This window comes from Myotis yumanensis, unplaced genomic scaffold (genome assembly GCF_028538775.1).
Source record: "Myotis yumanensis isolate MYYU_CA2020_CCGP unplaced genomic scaffold, mMyoYum1.0.hap1 SCAF_1, whole genome shotgun sequence".
Lineage (NCBI taxonomy): Eukaryota > Metazoa > Chordata > Mammalia > Chiroptera > Vespertilionidae > Myotis > Myotis yumanensis.
Window position 1 is genome coordinate 188,634,379 of NW_027223752.1, and position 22,358 is coordinate 188,656,736.

Sequence of the window (22,358 nt, forward strand, 5' to 3'; positions counted from 1 at the left end):
TTTTGAATAACAGTTAAAATGGAAATATATAAAAATCATTCAAAATAAAATGTGAAATCTGTATATATTTTAAAATATTTTATAGTATTCATTTTATGTATATATTCAAGTTACCTAAGAAACTTTTAAAGTTAATTAGAATACTACCTGTTGTCATTTTGAACTTATTAAATGGCAAGACTGTGGTTGATACTCTTTTCTAATATTAAAGAAATGCTCTAATCCTACAATTGTTTCATTTACATTTCTAAAATATGTCCTTTGTAGATCAGCCCAAACTAATTATGTTGATTTCCTAAGTTAATTTCCTTAGAATGTTGATAAACCAGGTTTCCTTCTAGTCTCTCAATCCTATAATCAATGCAAAATATAACTGGAAAAGCTAAACTTTTATTTTAAATACATTCACAATTTCTTCATTTGGTTTAATGGGTGACTGCAGGCAGAGGGAAATGCTTGCCTAAATTCTCAAAGCAAGTCAGGAACACTTCTAGGTTTTAGACTTCTTGTATTATATATACACTGATAATTATTTCTGCTTGCTCATTCCCACCCCAGCTCCATAAATTGTGGCCCAATCCTGACAAGTTGATACTCAGAATTTTCAGGTGAGCCAAGTTAGCAATGATTATGTGGTGTTGCCCACACATACCATTTGACTCATTCATTCCTTGTGTCCACAGCAACACAACTGTGAACACTGGCAACAAACAGCTATACTTATGAGTTAACTTTTTAAAACTGTGAAAAATATTTGTTCATCCCTCATTTATAATGTAGAACAATGCCACTTAACCAGACTAACTCACTGTGTGGTTCTGAGGTTTAAATGAGATATGTGAGGAAGAAATTTGTAAAGTCCAAAATAACCATTTCGATGCAAAGTAACATTCTGAAAAAAAAAATCAAGAGTCATTAAAGTTACAGTTACACTTGAAATTATGAGATTGCTGGAAATTATAGTTCCTATATTTAATTGGTTTAGAGGAATAAAATGAATGTGGGTGTTTTCTGACAGTTTTCAGAAAAATTAATTTGGATAAATATTCCATTATATTATCTTGTATGGTCCTCTAATAGTCTTTATTACCCTGTTCTTTCTCTCTGTATTATAGCTAAAAATCTACTAATCCAGAAATAAATAATTTTATTTTTAAATCTTTTATTGACTATTTTATCTCCTTTGATTAGCATCTCAGTTGTCTTTCCTTCCTTTCACCTTCTCAACCCATTGTCTCTAGGATAAGACAGAAGAATTCCAGTTAATAATTGAAGAGGAAATGTTAAAATTAGAATGCCACCATTTTTTCAACATTTAATGAAAGAATGAATCAAGCCATTGACCATCAATGGTCATTATCATTTCTAAATAAAACAACCACACAGGTGACTCCTGATGCATGTTCAAATTACCACCTATGAAGAATTCTGGTCAAGTTTCTAGAGATCTTGAAACTTGATCTCTGCCAGCTTATGAGAAATAAAAGTGACAGGGACATATGGTGTAATGATACTGCAATAATGCAATCAGAAAAATCTAGGATGTGGAAAATTTTATAGGACAAATCTCCCAGTTTTTTTAATGATAAAAATTTCAGGGGAAAGAAGTGTTTGTAAATTTAAAAAGGTTTAAGAGACATAAATCAGTTGCAATTTAGATCTTAATTCAAACAGATTGTAAAATCAGTATGAGACAATCAAGAAAATTTGAACACCGAATTGATATTTGATGATGTTAAACATTATTTTTAATTTTAAAAATGTGATTTTTTGTTTTAAAAAGATACCTTCCCTTTTATAATTATATACTGAAATGTTTATAAATAAAATTGTTTGCTCTCTGGATTTTGCTTTAAAATAATCTATTAAAGCAGAGTTAATCATTGTTGAAGTTTGTGAGATAGTTACATATAGATTCATTATTCTATTCTTTCAACATCTCTGTGTGTGAAATTTCCTGTAATGAAAAGCTTTCAGAATTTAATCATTTACTGCCTCTAACTCTACCACCACTAGCCCAGGTAGAAAGCCACAACCACCTCTCACTGAGTTGTTGCGATGTCTTGTAATTGATCCCGCTGATCCCACTCTTGCCTTCTCTGCAGTCTATCCTCAGCATAGCTGTTAGAGTAATTATTTAAAAATTTAACTCAGATCAAGTTACTGAAGGTGGAGAGGGGTTTTAGCAAAGCAGTAGAAGGTTATTAAAATAATTCAGGCTTGAGATCATCACGGCTTGGACCGTGATGCAGGTTAGCAGTGGCAAAGATAATAAGTGTATCGGATTATGATACATTTTGATGCAGAGCCAACAGGATTTACTGGTAATTGCATGTGGAATAGGAGAAAAATAGAGGAACTGAGGGTAACTTCATGGTTTTTAGCATAAGAAATTGTAAGAATAAAAGTGCATATATTTATGAAGAATAATCATATTTTCCAAGACCAAAAATGACAGTAGAAAGAGAAGCAGTGTTTAACATGGGTGTAAATCTCTTTTTTACCTGTAATAAAAGAGAGTGGAGACTCATATCTGCATGCAATTTGTGGAGATAGCTCAAATCCTGTATGCTCTAAAATACTCCAATCCAGTATGAGAAACTGCGATTATCTGAGACAGCGCTGACATTGTGGACTCCCAAAAGTATCTTGGGGTTCTCCGAGCTTTCAGAGCTGCTGCTACACGCCATTGGTACATATTTTAGTTCCAAAGTCTGTTTCTACTTCTAGAATATGGGAATGACAATTGAATCAAATGCTCAGATTTTTGGAGACATCTTATTTCTCCAACTTCCAATATTCATTTTCTATGCTCTGCACAAAATAAGCATTCTTTAAATGTTTGTTGAATAAATTACAGATCCCGTATACTGTCATTTGGTCAGAAATATTCATTATAACAAAGTCAAGGCCATATTTGACTATTAGTTGATAAATCTTAAGCACCAGTGTTCTTAGAAAAAAATGAATAAAGTATTCACTATGTAGTTTACAATTGCATTGCATTTGATATTTTAATCAACACCAGTGGTATATTCTTTATATCTTTGTCTACAGACTTCACTGACAAGCAGCCTTAAAAAAATATTTTAAGAGAACACCTAAAGGTTATCTGGTTTGGCTGCCTCTGAATATTTTTCTAGAATTAACTCCAGTTTCACTCACATTAGATGCAATTTGTGGAGATAGCTCAAATCCTGTATGCTCTAAAATACTCCAATCCAGTATGAGAAACTGCGATGATCTGAGACAGCACTGACATTGTGGACTCCCAAAAGTATCTTGGGGTTCTTATTTTGTGCAGAGCATAGAAAATGAATATTGGAAGTTGGAGAAAGAAGATGTCTCCAAAAATCTGAGAATTTGATTCAATAAACTAATGCATATTTTATGTAATTTTTAAAAATCTGAGCATTTGATTCAATAAACTAATGCATATTTTATGTAATTTTTAAGAATACTGCCCAAAAAAATAATCCATTATAGTTTATAACTTTCAAAATAGTAATGATCCTGTTTAACAACAATAGTATTTTATCATGTTACATGGAAATTTAAAATTAATAATGTGTTCCCTAACTTAATAAAGGGTGGCTGTCAAAAACCAGCAAAATCATAATGATGACATATTAAAATTTTTTGTATTAAAGATAATAGAAGACATAGACACCCAGTATTCCTTCTATTCAACATTTTAAAATATTTTAGTTACTTCAATAAACCAGGAAAACAAGAAGCATATATCTTAGAAAGGAAGAAACAAAATTGTGATTATTTGATGATGATATGATGGCTGATATAAAAATCATCCAAGAGGAGCACAAAACTATTAGAATTAATAATTAGAATTAATCCACTCAAGTAGATAGACACAAGATCGATCTTCGAAAATCTGTAGCTTTCTTTTACACAAGTAATCATCAGAAGTGGCAGGAGAATAATAGGTTCCATTAACAATATCAATAACAATGGTATTACTGTGAATAAACTTGGCAAGACCAATCTATTAGATAAATATGTTAACAAAGGACATATGTGACATACAAATTTCAGCGATAACATATATGCATTAATGAGAAGACTTGATATGCCATTACTCCCCAGTTAAATAAGTGAATTCAGTGCAGTTTTCACTTCCAATAGAACTTTTACAGAACCTTCACAAGCCAATTCTAAAGTTAATATGAGAAGATAAATGAGCAAGAATAGTAAAAATAATATTAACAAAAAAATTTTAAGAGGGTTTGATATGACAACAAATCATGTGCTAGTTTTTAAAATGTGGTGTTAAATATGAATACACAAACAATATTAATAATAACTTAATAGTAAAGCACCCAGAATTAACTCTGTGAACATAAGAAAATTTATATTATTATAAAATTAGCATCTTAAGTGAGTAGAAAGATATGAAATATTTATCAAATGATGTTAGAAATACTTGTTATCCATTTGGGGAAAAGAATAAAGTGAGATTTGTACTTCACACATGAAAATAATCCTCAGAAAATCTGAATAATTATAACAATAAAACTATAAAAGAATTAGGAGAAAATATAAGGTAAAGATAAATTTATAAGATACACATTTGTTTTGAGGTAGGGGTAGTTTTCTTAAGCAAGATGCTAAAATTAAAGTCATAAGGAAAAGAATTGATAAATTGATATATAAAAATTAAAAATGCCTTAGGACAGAAATCATAAACAAAGTTAAAAATTAAAGGATAGACTGAAAAAATATTTGCTTGACTACAATCAATAAGCACTTGATACTCAAAATATATAAAATCTCCTAAAATTAATAAGAAAAAGCAAATGATGTGATGAAAAGGTGGGCAAAAATATGAATAAGGAATTCACAAAAGAGGGAAGACAAATACCCAATAAATGATGGAAAGATGATGTAGGTAAATAGTACTAATAACCAGACAAATATAATTTCAAACATGAGATAGCATAGAAATGAAAAAAAAATGTGAAGTTTCATACTGAATGCTGACCAGTGTGTAACCTCCAATTGTTGTTAGTTGAGAAGACATTGGTGTAGACACTGGAAGAGCTATTTGGAGTGCATATTAAAATGTTTAATGTCTCTCTCATGATCTGAGCCATTCTGTTGACAATATCCACTGTAGGGGAATACTGTAGGAGGGTATACACAGACATATATTTTCTAAGAAGGAAAAGATAGAAACTAACTAACTATACTTCCTCTGGAAAATGAGTAATTAAACTATGGATTATGTCCATTCTCAAAGACACAATGCTGTGGTTAAAAAAAAAAAAAATTGAGACTTAAAGAAACCAGCATGTAAGTAACTCCAACATCTATTATTAAATAAAAAATTAAACACAGAAATGACAAGACAATTTGTTCAGTGCTACATAGGATTTATTTAAAAATACACGCGTACATAAAAAATGGTATGGTGTATATTCTGGAGGAATACACAAAGGAGTTACCTTTGGGAAGGTTTGGAGACGAGGGCTAGTAAACAAAGAAGGCTGCAGCTTATCTGTAATCGTTCAGTATTTTACACGGGGAAATTATTCATACATTCATGCATGAAAATACTTTTAATAAGTAATAAATACTATTAAAATTAGTAGATATAATGATTTAAAGCACACTTGATGTTTAAACTCTCTTATTTCAGATAGTAAATATTTTCTTCAATAAAATGTTTTTCAGACAGAGTAGAAATTAAAGTGGCCTCTATTATAGCATATTTAGATAAATGAGTATTGATGGATTATATAAAGAAATAGACATTCTTTTGGAAGGCAAGAACAGATCTCTGTATGTGATTTCCCTATAAATATGTCTGTTTCATAGAGAAATGAGATCTTGCACTATTTCTAAACTGCTGACTTGGGATAAATTTTAAGAATAACTTTAAAATGTTTTAAATTAATATAGTTATGGATATAGGAGGGATATGGTGGGCAACGGGAAGCCAGGAAATTGGCCAGATGGCTTAATAGAAAATATTATGAGACTATATTACACAAGACTAAAATACACAAGACTGTCTCTATATATATCTGTAATGTTACTTTTTATGCACAAGTAGTAGTACCAACAAAATGATAGCAGATGTGGACATTTTCATGCTAATCAGAGTCTCAAGCATAAGGGAAAAAGATAAAGTGTCTTTTAGTTAGATAAATAAAATTGCATCAGGTGTTCACATTTTAGAGTCATTGCTTTTTTAAAAAAAGTGGTTCAAAATATAGTTCTAATGGATCACTAGGAAAATTAAATAAAGAATGCTGAAATCTAGAAATTCAATCAACAGCTAATTCTGTATGTATTTCATCAATACTAGTGCTTGTGGCAGGGAGCAGAAACTGCATGGCCACTTCTAAGTCATGAGAAGGCTCTACCTCACTGGTTAGTTCACACTAACATAGCATCATAAAGTCTGTTAAAGCTTTAGCAGATAAACACATTTCGTTAGTATTCAAGTGGTGACATTAAATAATCAAAACCAGCATAGCCTGAATTAGGTATCTAAGAAGTCATTAAAAAGGTCACAATAAAAAATATAGTTGAAATGTACGAATAAATAACCCCAATATCAGAAAGATTTCATTAAAAAAAAAAGTTTGAGAGATAGCGGAAAGTTTTCTGGGAGGAAACAAAATTCCAACAAAGGTCTGTACAAAGCGTTAAATTAATGATAAGAATTAAGGCTTAATTTTTTTCATTTTTAAGGGAAATAAGTTGAAAAGTGACCTCTAGTGGACTCTTAGCTTCATGTATAAGACTGACTTTTACTTAGAAAAAAAATGTTTTTTTAAATATTTGTAATGATTATAATTTGCTGAGGACATAGAATCTGGATAACATATAAAAAACAGATTTAGTAACTAAAATATTATTTTGTTTTCAAAATTTTAAAATCATTACGTCAAAAGGAGTTCATAAATCCTCCTGATATAATCTAATACATTTAAAGGAATGCAAACTTTTAAAAATACTTTTCACATGTGGAATAGTGTTTATTAGCCAAAATTGCATTCCCAGTAGGGCTAGGAGGGACAGTTTAGATTCGTGAGGAATGAGTGACAGGATCTCCTCAGCACAGGCGTTTGTGGGCCTGATGCTGCTTTCCTTCTACGGCCCACATTGCCCAGCAGTGACACACCTCCACAGCGCTGACCCCGCTGCACTTGCTGGCTTCTCACATTCTAAAATAAGGCTAATCCTCTGCAGGCGCCCAGAGCCTCTGCTGAACAAGTGCCACAACCAGCACCAGTTACTAGTATTTCCTGGCTCCAGGATCTTAAAGGGAATTTGTGAAAAAGCACATATTGGTCTACAGTAGTGTGATGAAATAGTAAAGTGGGAGTTCTCATGGAGTTAAGATTTCTCTTCAAAAAGCACCATAAAATATATCTTTATAAAGGATTGACAACCATGTTTCCAAAGAGTAAATATATATATATATATATATATATATATATATATATATATATATATTAAACTGACATGTATTGGGTAAAAAGAAAATGTATTCAGAAATTATATACCCAAGTAAACAAAAAGTCTGTGGAAGTTCCAAAGTGCATATGAACATTCCCAGAATGACCATTTTACTCTTCCTAACTCAGGAAAATTGTCAATAATCATTTCGTGATTAGGAGATTTTTAGAAATAGAACTTTATAGGCCTTCCTCAACTACTATAATATAATTCAACAGGGCTATTGAGGCTTTGGTAACTGTTGGAAACAGCTCAACCCTACACCCATGCAGAAGTATATTAAAATGCAATAGGGTATATCAGCTTATTATTACTTTTGTCTATTTTTCATACATATTTCAAACTTAATTTGGATTGAGGCTAAATTAAACAAGGGCTGAATGTTACCCTCTGACCTGTGTTTTGTTTCTTGTTCTTTTTACTCCACTCTCTTAGAATGGAAACTACAGTACTGTGAACATTTCATCTTTGTTGTTTTAAATTTTTAGCACCTAGGTAATTTGGGAGCGGGGGAGAAGTGAGAGGCTATTTAAAGAGATAGGATAACGTGGCTCAGTGGTCACGGTTCTGGAATCAAATGGGGCAGGGCACATGCCCAGGTTGCAGGCTCAATCCCTGGTGGGGGGCATGCAGGAGGCAGCTGATGACTGATTTTCTCTCATTATTGATGTTTCTATCTCTTTAACCCTCTCCCTTCCCCTCTGAAATCAATAAAAACAATTTTAAATAGAGGGAATAATTCTCTTCCAACATCAGACATATATATATTTGAAAATATTCTACAAAGAATCATTTTAGGGTCTATTAAGATAATATTGTAATAACATTCATGGTTTTATTCTTTTTTTAATAAGGACTTCTTAGTGACCACTTGCCGATCTGTCTCACCAGCAACCAGCTTATGTATATGGGTGCTCACAAGACACCTTCTGTCCTTAAGTAGCCAGCTTATCAAGACCTCCCATGCTGCTCACTCCATGCCTGAGTGAGCAAACAGGTCTGGCCGGTGTGCCCTAAAGGCCAGCATTCCTGGGCTCCACCAGACCACCGGGGAAGGGAGCTCTCTGCAGTAGTGAACTCCCAAAGGAGTCTGCGGGAGTGGATTTTTACCCAAGATGGTTAGTGGAGATAAGGACTCACCTGGGAGCAGTAGAGGAGTCCATGGTTCACACTCCAACTTTGTATCTCTTAGTTTCCCATTTACAATTCTCAAGAAAAGGAACAGTCTGTATCCCAGGACATCTCCTTTCATAGTTCTTAGCAGCATCCTCCTCTTTGTAGAGAAAGAGTTTAGGAAATGCCTCCCTTCATTCACAAATGGGAGAAGAGAGTTTCTAGTCCACCAAAAAAAATAAATAAATAAAATAAAATAATTCACAAAGACCCATACAGGGGGGATTATAAAAATAATAATTTTTATGTATCTGGTGCCTACTATGTCCATACTTTATCTCCAGTCTTTACAACAACCTCATGCGGTTTCTGATATTCCAGTTTTCAGGGGAGAAAACTGAGGTTCAGAAAAGTTTGCTGACTTGCCAACAGTACACATTGCAACAGGATACATCCCAGTGGTACCGCCAAGGGCTTTCTGACTCCAATACCGGTTTTGCTCTACCTCCCAACACAGCGTGGGAAAGCAAGGAAGGGCAGTTGTCATTCCTTAAGCAATCTCAATATCTGAATAATTATTCTTTTTATCTGCCTAGCTAATATTTCTTAACCTTGAATTAACATGTTAAAAAAAGAAATTAATAACAAAACAAAATAAAACAAAAACTTGTGACTTTTTCCGGGCCACTTAGAAGCCAAATATATCCACCCAAGTACACAGAGATATTAAAGTTATCAGATATAATCCCACAATGAGGGCTCTAGCTCTAAGATTAGAAATAGAAAGTATTTAGGCAGCTTATGTAGCCTGTCCATTAATATACTTATTTGAGTGGAGCAACAGAAGGACAAATAATTACTTTGATTTGAGATATTGAAAAGAAATGCAGACTTTGAATCTCTGAGGCATTTGTTTGACTCTCGGAACACTAGAATATTCTAGGCTGCTTGCCAAATGAATATTTAGTTGAATATAAATAAGTTTATTATCATGCGTGTGTAAATGTGTACAATAAAATAGTTTATACCTAAGCAGATGATATTTCATTAGAAAGAACCATTGTCAGTTTTGTCTGTTTCAAGGACATTTTTCTATCTAAACATACTCTGAATTTTAAATATCAGCAGTATTTCCAAATTATTTCATTATATTACAACTTCTTTCTACTATGAGCCATGAAAAATGCCTAGAAATTAACATGTATGACTTCAGAAATCTCTTCTCATTTATTATGACAAAGACTTTTAACTTTTTTGTTTTTTATTTATTTTATTTTAGGGAGAAAGAGAGAGAGAGAGAGAGAGAGAGAGAAGCATCAATTTGTTGTTTCTCTTATTTATGCATTCATTGGTTGTTCCTTGTATGTGCCCTGACCCAGGATGGAACCTGAAACTTTGATGTACCAGGACAATGCTTTAACCAACTGAGTTACCTGGCCAGAGCCCTTTAACTTTCTTAACCTAGCTTTTCTAGAATGTGTATCAAATGAATGTGTATTTGAATAATAAAATAAATAAGTGCAGTTAGGCCTGACCAGGTGACTCAGTTGGTTGGAGCATTGTCCCATGCAGCAAAAGGTTTCAGGTTTGATTCTGGTCAGGGCACATACCTAGTTTGTGGGTTCGATCATGGTTGGGGTGCATATGGGAGGCAACTGATGGATGTTTCTCTCTCTCTTTCCCTCTTCTTCTCTCTCTAAAATCAATAAACATATCCTCAGGTGAGGATAAAAATAAAAATAAATTCAGTTAAGACAAAGTTAGCTGATAACGTCTCCATTTCTTGGATCTGCACTTAGGATGCCTTCTGTTTTGTTTTTAATATGTTTTTATTGATTTCAGAGGAAAAGAGAGATAGAAACATCCATGATGACAGAAAATCATTGACTGACTGCCTCCTGCACGCCCCCTACTGGGGATTGAGCCTAAAACCCAGGCAAGTGCCCTGACTGGGAATAGAGCCATGACCTCCTGGTTCATAGGTCGATGCTCAACCACTGAGCCACACCTGCTACGATGTCTTCTTTAACTGAAATGAAATACTTTAATTATAGATTACTAAATGGATATCATCTATCATGCATGTTATTAAGTACTGCTCCAATACAATGCAGGAAATAGTGCTACCTTGAAGAAAATAATAATGGTAATCAGTTGACAGATGTATTATTCAAGGAAGTGATATATTAAATTATGTTGAAATTTAAGTCAGATCCATCTGAGACTTTTTTCAAACCTGAGGTAACTGCTTCCCTAATGACATGTCATGACCTTTAATTTGTCCTTGTCACATCTAACTGTTGTTTCAGGCATGCAGTACCCATCTTCCATATTTTCTGCTGAATCTACCTATGTAATTGAGAATTTATAATATATGGAACAGGCTGGTGATATTTATAATGAAAGTGATGTGAGGCAGTCATATAATCTGATAGAATAAAGAGAGTTTCACATTATTAACTGAAATTTTACCTCTGAAACTAGGTGGATCTGGTTACTAAATTATTTCTATAGAAAGAGCAATAGAGAATCAGTTATGCATTCTAAAAAAGGCAGAGAGCTTGCAGCTTCATATTTAGGACTTAGAACATTATTTTTGCTATTGCTTTCTTATTTTAAAGTTAATAGGTAAAATGGGTAACAAATGTCATACAATCCACCTAAGAATCAATTATTATTAAAGAGAACACCTAAGCCCAGCCAGTGTGGCTCAGTTGGTTGACTATTCTCCTATGCACCAGGAGGTCGCTGGTTGGATTCCAGGTCAGGGCACATGCTCAGGTTGTGGGCTCCATCCCCAGTGGTGGGGAGTGGCAGGTGTAAGAGGAGTCAATCATTGTTTCTCTTTCTTCGATGTTTCTATCTCTCTCTCTCTCCCTCTTCCTTTCTCTCTCTCTAAAATCAATAAAAACATTTTTTAAAGAGAAAAAACAAAAAGGAGTTTCTAGGAAGAAAAAATGAGACCCTGGATATCTTCTCTGTTCTCCTCAGCTGTCAGAAGCAACTTTTCTAGATGTTATTCAGAATAAATATAGTCTGGAAAATTAACAATTTCTATCTTTCTTGTTTCTTCTCCTTTCTTCTCTCTCTTTTTTTATTGTGTGGAGATGGAATAGAAGAGGGGAGAAGCAAGAAAAGTTAGTAGAAACATTATAATTAGCACTCTTAAGTACTTGCCTCTAGACAAAACCTCAAATAGAAGTTTGATACTATATCAATCTTTCCTATGTCCTCTGTTTTAACAATGCTCACATACATGCAGTTACTCACAACTAATTATTTAAAAGTTGAGTGATTGTTGCAAACTACCTACCTGTGGTATGTCATAACAGCTACTAACTTAGCATATTCTTTATTTTCCATAGGCATATAGATATTTTCACATTAAGCCCAGCCTATTTGAAAGGAAAAGACTTTGGGTGATAGGTACTTCTATCTTAATGCTGTACAGAAAAAAAAAATTGTATCCAACAATTTGAGCCAAAACAACTTGATAACTTAAGCACCCTGAATTACATAATCTGAAATAGGACCTTTTCAGAGGGCATACACATAGTAGGGTTAACTAATTAAGGACTGTGACATTCTTGGGACATACCAAGGGCTATTAAAAGGGAAGTCTCTTTAAACTCTCCTTTCCTTCCCCAGCCTTTGCTAAGAAAGTCTTATAGAATTTCCAAGTGAATATCATCCGTCATGCTTGTTGAAGGTCAGCAACAGTAAATCAGTTAATAGCAACTTACTAAAAGTTTAGGACAGGAAACAATAAAGAATGCTATATCCAAATAGAAGCTGCAAGGATAACTTAGAAGGATAGAATGTAATTGCTGAAGTTAAAATTAGCCAGGTCACCTTACTCTGATGGGGGGAAAAAATCCCTGGGATCCTGGCAACCAGATAAATAGATATGGACTTCCTTCCCATTAATAAGCTTCTTTTAGTTCTGTGATGAAATGTTATTCCGAAGACATACACCTATTAACCCACCAACACTGCATCCTAAATCTAGTTTGGACACTCACCTAATTATTAAAAAGACCCTGAGCTTACTAACTATGTGCATGTATTATCCTATATAATAAAAGCCTAATATGCAAATCAACTAAATGGAGGAACGACCAGTGGAACTACCAGTCACTATGACATGCACTGACTACCAGGGGGCAGACGCTCAACGCAGCAGCTGACCCCAGCCTGCAGGTCCCAGGCCGGCCAAGGCAGGTGCCAGCAGGGACCCCTGATCGCCCCGCCAGTCACCCCACAGATCGGCCCTGATCACCAGCCAGGCCTAGGAACCTTACCCTTGCATGGATTTCGTGCACCGGGCTCCTAGTAGGTATATAATCTGATCAAATTAGAATTGAAAGTATCTTATAATCTTGTAGTTCACCCCCATGTTTTCAAGCCCAGAGCTGTGACTTCTCTAAGTCAGCTGTATTTACATTGGGTATTTACTATACTACTGACCTTCTGTGTGTAGTAAATATACTTCATATTTACCTGCACTTTTTTGTCACTTTAGCTAAATGTTTTTGAGGAAAAATTATGTTAACTTTATCACTCAGCAAGCATATAGCAATAGTATATGATGATATAAATAGTTTCTAAATAAAAATAAAGCATATTTGACTTAAAAGTCAAAAGTGATATAGCAGCTAAACATGGAAAACATCATTTAATTAACAAATTATAATTATTTACCATCCAAAAACATTTTAAATATTTCTTGTCCTAAGCATTTTGTGGTTCAAAAACGGAATTATCACCAGATGATTCTGACTGTTTTCCACTAGGTGGCAATATATCTTTTTTCTTTATAATCTAAATGTGTTTTTCCAGGGTATGATGAAAAAACTTCTTTAAGTAGTTTCTCTTTGAGTAGACCTAATTGAAAATTAAGATTAAGAAAATCTTAAGAAAGGGACATGAGCAATTAGGGATTTATTAGATTAGAAGACAGGGTTCTCTTATAAAACCCAGAATTAAAATAAAAATAATAAATTCTGCTTCATGTACACTCACATTTAAAATTTACGTTAAATGTATATGACCACATTTTCAAAATGATAGTCATTTGTGGTTTTAAAAGATTTATTAAAATGAGATTAGGTTTATTTATAAATGGTAGCAAAAATCACTGAAAATTTTTAGTCCTGTGACTTAAAACATCATCCTCAAGATTAGGTCACAGAATTTTAAACTGCATTACTTATTTTTATACCCTTTCTTCAACCAGGACTTTGAAAAAAATACCCATTAAAACATATTCTTTTTTCATATATTTAAAGCTGTTTTTTTAAGTTTATTAGTGTCCATACTTAGAGCTAAGCTGGTTCTGGAGTATTAATAAGATAAATAGTATTTTCTTTAAAGTCAGATAGGTTTCAATAAATAAACAATTTGACTAATGTATTAGTTTGCTAGGACTGCTGTGACAAAATACCACAGACTTGGGGACTTAAACAACAGAAATTTATTTTCTCACAATTCTGTTGGCGAGCTGGGTTTCTTGTGAGGCTTCTCTCTTTGGTTTGCAAATAGCCACCTGCTCACTGTGCACTGACATGTTCATCCTGACTAGTTGCTTGTGTCCTAATTTCCTCTTCTCACAAGGACACCAGTCATACTGAATTAGGGCCTCCTGGTACAACCTCATTTTTCCTTAATTGCCTCTTTAAATATTCTTTCTCCAAATACAGGCACATTCCGAGGTACGAGGGGTTAGGAATTCAACATATGAATTTGAGGGGAACAGAATTCAGCCCATAACAACTAGTAAATCTGTCTACACAGCCTGCTCCATATTTCCAAACCGAGCTATTGTGGTGTGGAACGAAGAATCCTAGATTGGAAGTCAGAGTTCTAGAGCTAAGGAAAGATCTTAGACACAATCTAATCTACTAATTATCACTCCTTGCTGCAAAAGAAGAACTTTCAAAGCATACCAATGCCCTGGCCCCACACCCAAATATTCTGATTAATTAATCTGGAGTGGGGCCAGACATCAGTATTTTTTTGAAGCCTCCCATATGTTTCTAATATGAAGTCAGAGTGGAGAACCACTGATCTAGACAAGTATTTTCCAAAAATTTATTAAAATGCAAATTCCAGTACATTGGCCACTGCACTGTCATTATAATCTTCAGAAACAGACCAGAGTCCATTTATCAAGCCTCTTAGTAACTAACATAAGCCCTAAAGTATAAGAAGCTCTAACAGAGTCTAATCCCCTCATTTTACAAGTGAACAGATTGAGGTTTAAAGGTTACCTCACCCAAGGTCACACAGCTACAAAATGGCAGAGCCAGAAGGAGTTAGGACTTCTGACATCCAGTCTAATTTTCAGCAGATTCCCTGTGCTAATGAAGAATTCTGTGGACCTTAACGTGATCTTGTAGTTCTGGCCCTAGATATAGATTGCATCTACGCTTGAATTCAGACATGTCCTGACAATTCTAAAAGCCTAGTAGGGCAGAACCATCACAGCTATGTTTACATTAAAAATGCATTTCAGCCCTAGCCGGTTTGGCTCAGTGGCTAGAGCGTCAGCCTGTGGACCGAAAGGTGCTGGTTTCCATTCCAGTCAAGGACACATGCTTGGATTGTGGGCTAGATCCCCAGTAGGGGGCATGTAGGAGGCAGCCAATCAATGATTCTCTCTCATCATTGACGTTTCTCTCTCTCCCTCCCTCTCCCTTCCTCTCTGAAATCAATAAAAAATATTTTTAAATGCATTTCAGGAGCCGCTCTGTGTTCAGGGTAATGGGAGTCATCGGAACAGTTGGGCTTTTGAACTCTTGCATTGCCCCGGGTGCTGCCAGGCTCTTCTGGCCCTGGCTCCTCAGATTGAGCCTAAGGCCTAATCCTTGATCGGCAAACTGCGGCTAGCGAGCCACATGCGGCTCTTTGGCCCCTTGAGTGTGGCTCTTCCTAAGCCTTAGGAGTACCCTAATTAAGTTAATAACAATGTACCTACCTATATAGTTTAAGTTTAAAAAATTTGGCTCTCAAAAGAAATTTCAATCGTTGTACTGTTGATATTTGGCTCCGTTGACTAATGAGTTTGCCGACCACTGCTGGGCCTAAGTAGAAAGAAGACTGTAGTAACCAGTTAGCAGATTCAGTGAGATGAAGCCATGGAGGATTCTGTTTTCCTGGTACCAGTAGCTTCTGCAGCCAGAGTTGGCTTAGAGAATGGCAGCCTCTGTGTAGACAGAGACTGGCAGAGAGGCACCAGTGATTGAGCTGGGACAGGGAGCAAGCTGGTAGCCCAAGAGGTTTTCAATTCTGCTGCTTTTATACATTCAAAAAACATGGGTGAGAGACCTCTTGGGAGCTTAGTGTCAGAGACTTAGTTGGCGAAGGTCGTGAACACACACATACAACTAAGTCGTGACACAATTTTAGAAAACCTAATGGATCAATTTCCAAAAACTAAAAAAGCAACCCCCTCAGGGAGTGATGATCCATGAACATTTTAGAATTTTCCCTTAAAAATTTAGCTTAAAGGTTTCCTAAAACAGGGGCTTTTTATGCATTCATGTTTCTTTGTTCACAGTAATGACCCAGATTTGAGTGAGAAAGGAAGGGCAAAATGTTGAGGTGATATAAATAATCAGATATTGAAAAATGATGTGAAATACAGCACTACTGAAGATTTAAAGACAGTTTGTGTATATTTACAACACTACAATTCAATTGAGCCTCAATATGTCAAGAAATATAGCAATTTTCTAGTTTGAGGTACTAGATAATTTAAGTCTCCTTAGGGCTGGTTATACTGTTCTAAATCCATCACTGTATTTCTCAAAGTGTAGATCAAGAAACTCCTACTCTAGCCCTACCCAGTTTGGTTCAGTGGATAGAGCTTTAGCCTGCAGACCGAAAGGTCCCCTGTTCAATTCTGGTCAAGGGCACATACCTTGGTTGCAGGCTCATCCCAAGCCAGGGCCCTGATTGGGGGCACCTGCAGGAGGCAACCAATCAATGTGTTTCTTTCACATCGATATTTCTCTCTGTCTTTCCCTCTTTCTTCCACTCTCTCTAAAAATATCCTCAGGTGAGGATTTAATAAAAAAGAAACTCCTGCTCTAGAATAACCTGGGAGGATGACTTGAAATGCAAATTCTGGGCCCCTCATAAGATCCCTGTCGGTATGTCTGGGAATCTGCATTTTAACAACTACCTAGGTGACTTCAGGAAATCCCTATAATGTCCCATATATATTATTACTTTCTTCTCCTCTGTAAGATTACTTAATATCTATCATTTTTAGTGAAGATTTCTGAGAATGGGAGTTTGGGGAAAACTATCTTCTTTTTGAGTTGTTCCATTACTGAGTCAATGAAATTGTGAAGTCATTATCAGAGGTCCTCTTTTTTTTCAGTATTTTTATCTGATTTGAAAGGTGACCTTGTTCCTGGGTCCCTGAGCTGGCTGTTGTAAAGCATTGATAAGCCCGAGGACTTCCAAACTGTGCATATTAAACTCAAAATTTCTTCTCCTTTGAACACATTGCAATGTGTTCAAAGGCAAGCCACCATTCCAGAGAAATTTGTGCTTTCTGAAATCTCAAGTCCCTATTCATGAGCTGTTATAAAATTGGCAAAATACCAAAATGAATGTATTCTGAATATTTAAAAGGACTTAAGAAATTCAGATGTAAGCTGCTGGCAATCATATAACCTGATGAGACTTGTTCTACCATGCTATTATCTTTACTATGCACGGAATTAGATTTTTGAATGGTAGGTTTTCTAAATATCTCCCTGGCTTTAAGTTTAGGCATGTTTGGAGGCTTAATAAACACTTTTTCAAATGCATCCTCAAAATCAAAGACCTCTAATTAAAAAACCATTTTAGGCATTATCACCCCAGGAGGGAAAGTACCTCTGCACACCAATGCCTCATCTTTCCTTAGATTGTTCCAAAATTAGAAATTAAGATGTAATAAGAAGCAAATGGAGGGAAAAATACCTTCATGTAGATTCAAACTTTTTTTCTTGCTATATATAGCATACCAGTAGCAACTTTGTATACCAACCACCACTCTGCTGGAGGAGTAAGGACCATCAAAGAGATCTAAGAAAGCCTAAGGCCAAGAGGCAACTGAAGAGGACAGGTTTTGAGGGGGGAATTCTGAGAGCAGATTGAATACCCACAGAGATAAGCTTCCTGGCATTCACTGTTTACCTCTCTCTAGCCCTGCTAAAACTTGCACTCCCTCCAAAAGCATCTTAACAGTTACCCTTCTTTCCAGGAGGACCCTGCAGTAATATTCCTTTATTTTCCCTCCTCCACCCTCAGTTCGCTCCTACTCTGGACCCCTGGGCCTAGAGAACAGTGTGGATGCTAAGATTTTTCTAACTGGGTGGTTTGCATCGTTTTCTGAGCTGGGTGTCGCTGTTTGGCTGGGTTTGCTTTTCTCAAAGACCCAGTGAAATCTTGCCACAGGGGAAACAGATTCATTTGTTTGGGAGAAAAAAAGTCATCAAATTCTTTTTTTTTTAAGTATCACATGTCACAGAAAAGTAACTAGAGACAGAAAAAGCTACTTCAAGGTCTACAAGCCACGGTGTAACACCAGCACACCCGTCTGGAGATGAAGTCCCAGAGAAAACTGGAATCGTGCTACAGTTTTCCAGATTTCAACTCTCATAGCAGGTGTGCTCTGGGGTCCCAGTCGAGGGTAGGAGTTATTTCTGAATTTCTCCTTTTACATCCATAATCCTGTTTTTCACCAGAGAAAATGCAAAATAAGTGATGAGAGGAAAATGGAATCGATGCCTGCCCATCTGCAGAGCAGTGAAGAGCCAAAGAACTGATAGAGTTCATTGTTTTTGTCCTGGGATCTTTTTCTTCCAAATCTCATTCCTTTGCTTGGGGTTTACCAAGGACCTTAATATTCCCCCAAAGAATTAATTCCCTCAAGAATTTGGGGAAAAGAAGAAGATATTGTATGTATTCTTCAAATTTCCATTTTAAGAGTGGGAATGTATGATAAAATAATGCATTTATAGCTCAAGGTCCATTGAAAAACACTAAAAAAAAACTTGAGTTGGAATCAGGGGTCCCTTCTAATGACATTATCTGATGATGAGTGTCATTCACAAAGTACCATGGTCTGCAGACCTAGAGTTGTCTTCATTAAGCACTGATCACAGAATAGCTTTCTAAGCAAGGTGTCATTTGTTACATGACATCTAGGAAGAAAAAGGGGCTACTCTTCTGCATAGCGACCATTTTTCTACAGCAGGGCAAATCATAGTCAGGACTCCCCTTTTCATTCTTAGTGCTATGCTGGCTTATAATTTTTAAGCACTTGGAACACACTGTACTTATAAGTTAGGATTATTATAGGTAAACCAATTAAAACTGCATTTACTTGAATAGATCTATAGGTTTGCTTGATTTTATTTTCAAATATTATCTTCCAGTGACCCTTCTGAAAGTTTGGGATATTTGGAAGAAACTCTGAGAAGTTAAATACACATCCACAAACTCAAACCAGCTGTAGCTCCTACCTCTGTTTAAAAATGAGATAAGATCATTAAAGGAAGTCAAGGTCACAAAAGATGTCTTATGGAGGTACTAGAGCAGGGGTCCTCAAACTTTTTAAACAGGGGGCCAGTTCACTGTCCCTCAGACCGTTGGAGGGCTGGACTATAGTTTAAAAAAAACTATGAACAAATTCCTATGCACACTGCACATATCTTATTTTGAAGTAAAAAAACGAAACGGGGACAAATACAATATTTGTATTTGCATGTGGCCCACGGGCCGTAGTTTGAGGACCGCTGTACTAGAGCATCCTGACCACCTGAGGAAGATAAGTTGCAGCTAAAAGGATATCTCTTTCACCAACAGGAAAGACAATCATATATAATAGTATGAAAGCTTCTACATGAATTATTTTATTTGCTTTTCAAGACATAGCCTTGTGATAAGTCCAAAGGTGGTATTATTCACAAGTTCAAGTACAGTAAACTGAGACACATAGATGGAAAACTCAGAAAGTTTGGAGCATGCCTTCTGACTTAGGAGCCGCTGGTCTTTCCATTACACTCCCATTATACCTCGTCCTACTGTTCCAAGGTGACAGCCATACTAACACACAATCCTAAAACATGTTGGAGTGGAATCCTTACTAGTCTTCCTCTTGGGTAAGTTGTGAGAATTAAACCAAGTCAACATGTGAAAAATACTTAGAATAGTGTCTGCCAGTTGTGTCCCTATATTTGTGTGTACGAAAATAGATATGTACATTTGTACTATATATGTAAATATATGTCCATATGTATACATACATATATATACATACACACATATGGACATATGCCCTATGTGCAAACATGCATACATACATATTCCAATGCATGCACAGGCACACACACACACACACACACACACACAACTTGAAAAGGGGTAAGGAAATAATGATTACCGTGACCAGGTTAGGTAATCAAGTAGGACTCTTTACTATACCTCTAACCTTAGAGATTAAAAAAGAGACAAAAATTTTTAAGAACTTTTGTTTCAGTTTCTTCGTGTACTACTTTTGAAGAACAGACATGTATCTGAAAAACTGTCTCGATTTAGAGTAAGGAAAGCAAAGATTGCCTTGGCAATATGATCTGTGAAGCAGAGAGGCAGAGCGCATCCCTTCCCCTGGCCAGGCAGACTACATTGCCAGGAGGCATTCCTGCCCACCAGCAGGACATATGTTTCTGCCTCAACATGCTAGGCCTCATGCATTTGGAAGAGGAAAAGGACGTATCCCAGCTTCTCACTTCGCTCCCAGTTCCGCTTCTGAGCAGGCTAAATCTTCTGCATCTCTTGGAGGTATTTTTGTATCTCTAGGGGAAGAGGACATTTCCAAGGAAGGTCAAAGTGCATCCGTTCAAAAGCCAGACCGGGTACTGCCTGTCCTCTGAGGAACTGTTCAAGTGGTGTGGGGGGGGGGGGGGAGGCCGGGGATGGCACTTGGCCCCCTCTTTGAATCGTGGGCGGGGTGTGGGAAAGTCCTCAATACCCAGTAACTGACAGTGCAGTTTCCTGCTGGGCAGGTGTGAATATCGTAGGAGTAGCCTGGATGGCTGAGAATCACCAAGGGGCAAGGCGGGGGTGCGGGTCCTCACAAAACTCCAGAAAGGATCTCAAATCTCCAGAAGTCCTTAAAAATAGAGAAGAGCATGGGGTGCAGAAGGATTCAGGGAAGAGAAACCGGGAGACATCACCGGAAGAGCCAAACCGATTTCAGAACATGGGTTTGGGCAAGGGGAGAATACAGAAAGAAAACCTAGAACCTCGAGGCGAATTCCTCGCTCGCCCCGCGTGCCCCGCGCTCCGTCTGTCAGCGGTGGCTCGCTCACCAGCCTGGCTGCGCTGGGGCCCGAGGCCGCGCTTGGGAGGGGCGTCTTCGCCTCGCCGCGCACTCGCCCTGGGCCCTGCAGACGCGCGGACTCCGGCCCCTGAGCCGCAGCACCGTCCTTCTGGGGAGCGGAGCCTGGGGCTGGTGGGTGGAGAAAGAAACGGGAAACCTCTGACCCGAGAGGCGAGCCCTCGGAATCCATCCGGGGTGGGGAGGGGGCGCACTTCCTGGCAAGTTTACTGGATTTGACTGGTCCCGGATTTCCAAGGGGTCATACTCATTGGTCACGCCCATTAGGAGATAAGCTGCGTGGAGGGGAAACCTAGTAGAAGACACGAAGGGTGGCGCACCGGCTGGATGGGGAGGTGCGAACCCCGGCCGGACACCTGCCACCACCCCCACCCTACCCTGCCCTCCTTGGCGTCCGACAGCGGCCATTATCTGTGCTTGCAACTAGCCCGCGCGCGGCTGCAACGGCAACAGTTGGGACTCTGGGCCTCTGGACGGTAGGAACTTTCGCCGGGCGGGTCCGGTTTCGGTCTCGGCTCTCCAGCGCCTGAGAACTGTGCCGAGATGTGCGGGCGTCCCCGGGTTCCCGCACGCCCGGGGGCGCGCTATACCCTGCAAGCACATCGTGGGAAATACAGGCGTCCCCCACACTCAGCGCCAAATGAGGAGGATTCCGAATCCGCTCCAGAGCACGCTCAGAGATGGCCGGCGCGAGGCGCCACATCAGTCCAGGCATCCTGCTCCTGACCAGGACACAACCACTGCGGGTGCCACAGCCGGTGCGGGTTCCCATTCCTCGCTCTTTAGGACCTGCTGTCTCCGCACCGGGAGCTCACGCCACCTGCCTGGACTTCATAGGGCCTTCGAGCTCCAAGTCTGCGTGACCCCGTGACCTTGTTCCTTCTGCAGCTGTGTGCAGACACGTATGCCCGTGGCCTCAGCCAGAGACCTGAGTTAACTCGGCAGACAGGTGGGGTTATGGAAGTTACAAACTCTCATCTGAGAAAATTCAGACACCGAGAGAGTTAAGATAGATCTGAAAGCTGGCAAATGTAGGATTAAAATGAAACATGTCTCTGTTTGCCTTGGCTGAGGGCAAAACTCCCTCTGGGCACCCTTCCCTTACTACCTCCCGCCAAAAAGGTCTTGTGGGCAGACTGATCAGTAGAGCTGCCCAGCTCTAAAGTGTCTGACATGAACACACCTACCTGGATCGCGTGGGCAGTGGCTCAGCCAAGGCTGGGCTTTCTCCCTGAATGTATGATTAAGTTAATGACCGTACAAAAGAAAACACGGGGGAAGCTCAGGGAATGCCTCCATGTATCCCTCAAAAAATATGATTCCTGACTAGGAGGAAGCCGTTTTCCAAGCAGCATTT